The sequence below is a fragment of the Prosopis cineraria genome, unplaced genomic scaffold, assembly GCF_029017545.1.
Source record: "Prosopis cineraria cultivar Desert tree isolate PC_DT_omini unplaced genomic scaffold, ASM2901754v1 PC964, whole genome shotgun sequence".
Taxonomy (NCBI): Eukaryota; Viridiplantae; Streptophyta; class Magnoliopsida; order Fabales; family Fabaceae; genus Prosopis; species Prosopis cineraria.
The window spans coordinates 1-6,075 of NW_026556289.1; the positions used below are offsets into that span (position 1 = coordinate 1).

Genomic DNA, 6,075 nt, shown 5'->3' on the forward strand with positions numbered 1-6,075 from the left:
GCAAAACCAGCCAATGATTGTTGAAAACATAATTTGTGCTCAGCAACACTAACACTCATGACTTCAATCAATGGAAAGAAGCATCAGAGACAGAAAGGAACGCCTCAAGGACAAGGAAGAATATGTTCTAAACATATGATTTACTAAGTATATCACAGGGGGTGCATTAAATAGAGAGCATGATATTCATTATTTTTTTGGTAGAAAGTGCATGATAATCTAAAGAACTTGTGAGAATTGAAATTCAAATAGGCATCATGATGTATTAAAAAGACACTGTTGGCAACCATTGGTAATTACTTATATATTCTTGGTATATAAGTTGCTTATGCATCTTGCGTTTATTTACTGTTTGAAAAGGGTCATGCGCAATGAATCTATACATTCACAAGAGCAACAATATAATATCCATTGGTACACAAGACATTCCAAGTGTAACCACACTCTAAAACAAGGCAAATCATTAAATTAGGAAGGCAATGGTTTCATATTTTTATATCCAGAAAGTTACAGGCTTTAATTAAAACTTTTTCCAATCAAATGAAATATATAATGTCCCAATTTTGGGCTTTTATCATTTCATAGGGCCTTAAAGGGATTAAATCATTGAGAACACTGCTGCTATATGCATTAGAGTGCTGTATGATTTTTCGCTTCAGGACCTGTGTGAAAATTTAGAAAAATTCAATTTGCAAAAAGCTTAAAATGTCCACTTGGGTAAAAAGTAAGTGAACCAGTTTATTGTTCAAAAGGAAAGGAGATAAATGGTCCCTTGATCATTTCCCAACAGCGTAGAGATGGGGCAAAGAAAACCAAAGTGCAAATGAACTGATTCTAAGCAACAGACTAAGCATACCTTACTTCTGTTCCTGAAAGCTCTTTTTCACGAGTGTACAATACTTTAAGTTTCGATAATGAGTTATCCCCAGGCTTCCCAACCAACTCAGGAGCTGCATTAGCTGGGAAAATAGGAACGAATATCAGGTAGTTTACCTCTAACAACCAGAAAAGTAAAACTAACAACAATTAATCTCTTCCATGTACAGTAATTAATTCTTACTATTACTCACTTATTAGAGAAGACCGAAAAAGAAATCCTTAATATGACATCACTTACATCAAGATGCAAGTGTCAGAAGAAGAATCAACATCAAATTAACACTGTTGCATAAATAACAAGGTATATTTGGCATTTCTGATATTCAAATACCTTTTACTGACTCATGTCCTGTTTCATCGAGTGTAGCTAGAATGAAGAAGTACAAATAATTCCAAATAATACAGTATGCATGCATATTGCAGACATGCAATAGGCGTGAGAGAAAATAAAGAACCCAATGATAGAACACATTTGTTACTCACTTTTATTTGTCAATTAGGACCCTTTATTAATGACTTATCACCTTCAAGTGCACACATTGCATTAGATTTGTAATTTTGCCAAGTTTCTAGGTTCAGTGCACTAGGGGCATTTTGGTCCAAAAAATGAACTTTTGAGAAAATGTACAAGAAAAATTGAGAAAGTGAATTTTATGTCTAGTTGATGAATGGTGAAATTATATTTTTAAAATTCATTTTAGTTTGGGAGTAATTAAATAAAAAAGTCAACACTTTCTTAAGTGTCTTAGTTTGTCCTAGTTTTTGGTTTGCCTTTGTGTAAAAATTTTTATATAATTTTGTGCAGCCTGAAACTTGGTTAATTTAATAAATTCTCCCTTCTAATTATGAATTTAATTCTGGACATGAATTAGATTTTATTATATCATATGCTATTTAATTGATTATGTGATTTATGTGACATAGGTGGCATGTGACTTGTGCATCAATTGGGCAATTGAGGTCAACACTCCTTGAGGTCAATGGCTGATGGTTTGCACGTGAATTATGATTATTTTGAGGGATTAAATCAGCTAAAATGATGTGGATGACACATGAAAAATTAGGCACACATTGGAATCATCTACAAACCAATAGGAAGTTGCCACCTTGCAAGTGTGACAAGGCTCCCATTTACATTTTAATTTCTTTTTCCTTATTTTAATTAAGCTTCAGCTGATGGGAGACACCAAGGAGCACACCATTTTAAGCCCCAAATGGGATCCAACACATATCTCATTCATCTTCCACATTCTCTCTCTCTTGTTCATAGTGTTCTTCATTTTCTCTCTTTTGTTCTTCATTTTCAGCACCCTAACCTCCATTTTCAGCCACCAAACCTCCACAAAACTCATACCATTCTTCTCCTCTCTTCATTTTCGTTCCATCCCTTCCATTTTCACAAGGATTGAAGCTCATTTCCATCATTCAAGAGCTATGGAGTTTGGCCTTCACAAGCAATCACTAGGGTTCTTGAAGATGAAGATTGGCTAAGTTTCTTTGTGGAATCCTAGAGAGATGAAGATGGAGGATGAGTCTTGAGCTTCAAATTGGCTAAGTTCTTTTGTTTCCTATCCTCTTCTTTTTTTACTAGATGGTTAGATTCCTTAATCTAGGGTTTAATCATCTTAGCTTATAAATTCTAATTTGAATTTGATGTTGATGTAAAGAGAGAGGATTGTTTCATTTAATTTCTTCCTTGGACAGCCATGACTGAATTTTGCCACTCTTTGTTTGGCACATAATCTTGTGTTTTTCAATTAGTGAATTTCTTGTGTTAATATTGCATAATCTTGTGGTGTTAATGCTTGTGTTGTTGAGTAGCTTGACATAATCTTGTGGTTGCTCAATTTATGTGTTTGACCATGGCTGTTGAGAGAGGATTTTGAGTGAATCACTTGGCTAATGTCTTCACCAATTGGTTAATTGAACTAGGGACTTTAATCTAAGACCTAGGGAGGTTAGCTAATTAGGTTAATTGGCTTAGGATAATTTTCTTAAGTCATGACAGCTTTAGTCAAGAGGAAAGGGAAGCTAAACTTAGCCTAATCATGAGAAGATAATGAGTCCAAAATCAACTAATCTCTAGGGTTCCATTATTGTGAAAAGGGAAGTTCATTTCACTCACTTTCACTAGCATTTTAATTACTTGCACATTAGGTAATTAGTTTAGATAATTAGCTAGGTAACTAAATTCCTACAAACTTTGGTTGATTTATTTCACTAGATAACTTTCAATTAGACTTAAAACCATTCCTTGGGAGATGACCTAGGGTTGGCCCTATATTGCATTAGGGTTAGCTTTAGTGTAATTTTGAGGATAAGTGACTAATTTCCTATCAAAATTTGGCGCCGTTGCCGGGGAATGGTTTAAGTTTAATTCTAAGGTTGTTTAGTACTTAATTTACATTTTTAGTGTTCCTGGAAAATTTTTTGAAAAATTATAAAAATTTGTGTTTGTGTTTTGTTTAGTGTTTTTTGTGTGTTTTGAGTGTTTTTATTCTGTTTTGAAAAAAAAAAAATTTAGTGCAATTTTCGTTGGTTTGGTGTAGAGCTGAAAATACTCTGTTTCTAGTGTCTCTGTCTGAAATTGAAAAATTAACTGGGAATGAGTCTGAGGGAATTTGAACTTGAAATTTATTTCATTGAAAGCTCTATATCTTAGCTTCACTTTAAAATTGTTTGGTCAATTTTGGACGTGGGAAGTGTCCTGTGGGAATTTTACAATCTAACAAGGTCCAGGGAGCCATTACAGAGGATTCCAAAACCCTGTTCAACTTTGAGTTAGCATATCTTCCTCTTTGTGCGTTCAAATTGATTGATTCCAGTTTCATTTTTCTTATCACTGTCTTATCTTTGTTTCTTGTGTTTAGGATTTTCTTCAATTTTTCCATTTTCCTATTTGAAAGTTTGTTAGAAGCTCTGAAGGTCTTCTGGACGAAATCCTGTTTCTCCAGACCTGAGGACCAACTTGTGAAAAATTCTGGGAACGATTGGAAGGATTTTTAATCTGAAAGTTTTATATAATTTTCCTGTATATCTCTTGTGTTTCTCATAAAATTTTCAGGGGAATTTATCATGTGGATTTGCTGCTAGAAAATTCACAAGTTCACTGTCTCCAGAGAGCCTACTGTGCGAATTCCAGAATTGCCAAAGCTTCTTGATTGAGCATTTCTAACTCTCTTTCTACTTGTTTGGTGTTATTTTTTTTCTCATTTTGTTGCTATTGAGTATATTAAAAAAAATAAAAAAAAATATTTCTCTTGCTTTTGTGTGTTTTGAATTGTTTCGTGTTGATTTGCATTTTAGTTTAGCTTGTTCTTTGTTCTTAATTTTCTTGAGCTTGATTAGTGCATGACCCGAAGAAAACATACCTCTTTTGTTGAATTAGATCCAGAAATTGAAAGGACTATTTCTAGATTGAGAAGATCACAACCTATTCTTGATTCTCATTTGGTTTGTAATTCAACAATGGAAGGTATCTTAGGACATGAGCATGTGCATAATGAGGGCCATGGGAATGGGAATGAGAATTTGCATGATGATGGCCATGTTAATAATGAATTTGAAGGCTTGCATAACCCTAGAGAGGAGAGGAGCATTAGGCAATTAACTCAACCTAATTGGCATGATAATCCTTATGGCTTATATGTTCCTCCTACTAATGTTCAATTTGAAATTAAATCCTCTTGATTAATGCATTGCCTAAATTTCATGGGTTACCGGGAGAGGATTGCCATAGGTTTTTGCATACTCTCCTATTGGTTTGTGATACTATGAAGCCTATGCATGTAAATGTTGATGATGTTCAAGCTAAGGCTTTTGTATTTTTCTTGAAGGTTTAGCAAAGGAGTGGTATTTCAACTACCCTTCTTATGTGAAAGTAAGCACATGGGCCGAGCTAAGAAGACTCTTCTTAGATAAATTCTTTCCAAATTCCAAGGTCACCAATTTGAGGAAGCAAATCTATGGGGTCCAACAAGGAGAGGATGAGAGTCTCTATGAGTATTGGACTAGATTCCAAGGCCTTTTGGCTAAATGCCCACACCATCAAATTTCTAGTGAGAATTTAGTCCAATATTTCTATGAGGGCTTGATTCCAAGAGACAAAGTTAACATTGATGCCGCTAGTGGTGGATGCTTGATTGACCTCACTTCCTTAAAGGCTTGGGAACTAATTGACAAGATGGCTTCAAGTGGTGCTCAATACTCTACAAGGGAAAAGAGAAATGTGAATATGGTAGGTTCTCAATTCTTAATGATTCATATGTGGACTTGCTAGCTGCCAAGATTGGGAGAATGTTGGCTCCACAAATATCTCAAGTGAGCAATGTAAGTACTTCTCAAGCACTTGTCCCTTATTCTTGTACTTTTTGTGACTCACCTATGCATGTAGAAAGCAATTGTCCTATTAAGTTTGAACAAGTAAATGCTATCTACAATGGAAAACAATCCTATGGTGGGAGGCAAGGGCAAGGAGCTTATTCTAATACTTACAACCCTTCATGGAGAGACCATCCTAATTTCTCCTATTCAAATCCAAATGTGGCTTTACAAGACAATCAACAAAGAGGATCCTATCAAAACACCTTTGGCCGTGACCCTCCACCTCATTTGTCTCAAGGTAGCTCTTCTCAAAGCTACAATCCAAGTGGTAATTCTCTTGCACCTTCATCTAATTCTTATAGTGATAGGAGGCTTGTTCCAATTGAGAGTTCTTCTAATTCAAACTCTTCTAATGATGTGAATGTGTTACGTAAGCAGTTGATTGAAATGAACTCCTTGTATAAAAACATGTATGATGGCTTAGGGAACAAGGTAGAGAGTATGGGTAACAAGTGTGAGAACATGAACTCTAAAATTGATGCCCTTACTTCTCAAATGAATATGCTTGCTAACCAATTAAGTGCAGCCAATGCTCAAGCCTCTACATTACCATCCAACACCGTTGCTAATCCTAAAGCTAATCTTAATGCTATCACATTGAGGAGTGGCAAGGAGTTGGGAGAAAGAGTACAAGAAGACAAAAGACAAGGGAAGGCCGAGAAGCCCTCTTTAAATTCTTCAATTGATGTTAATGTTTCTAGTTCTTCTTTTGCTCCTAATGATGCATCTTTTTGTAGAGATGATGAGGATGAAAACATTGAGGAGATCATATGTGAGCAACCACCATCTAAGGTGGAAAAGGGGACTATGGCC

The 6,075-nt window shown here is 35.2% G+C and overlaps 1 non-coding gene across 1 annotated transcript; it reads right to left on the minus strand.

The window, feature by feature from the left end:
- Positions 1 to 4,825: 4,825 nt before the first annotated feature.
- LOC129298925 (small nucleolar RNA R71) lies at positions 4,826 to 4,932 on the minus strand. Its single transcript, XR_008590447.1, has one exon. It is a non-coding gene; the product is annotated as a small nucleolar RNA R71 (small nucleolar RNA).
- Between the last annotated feature and the right edge of the window lie 1,143 nt (positions 4,933 to 6,075).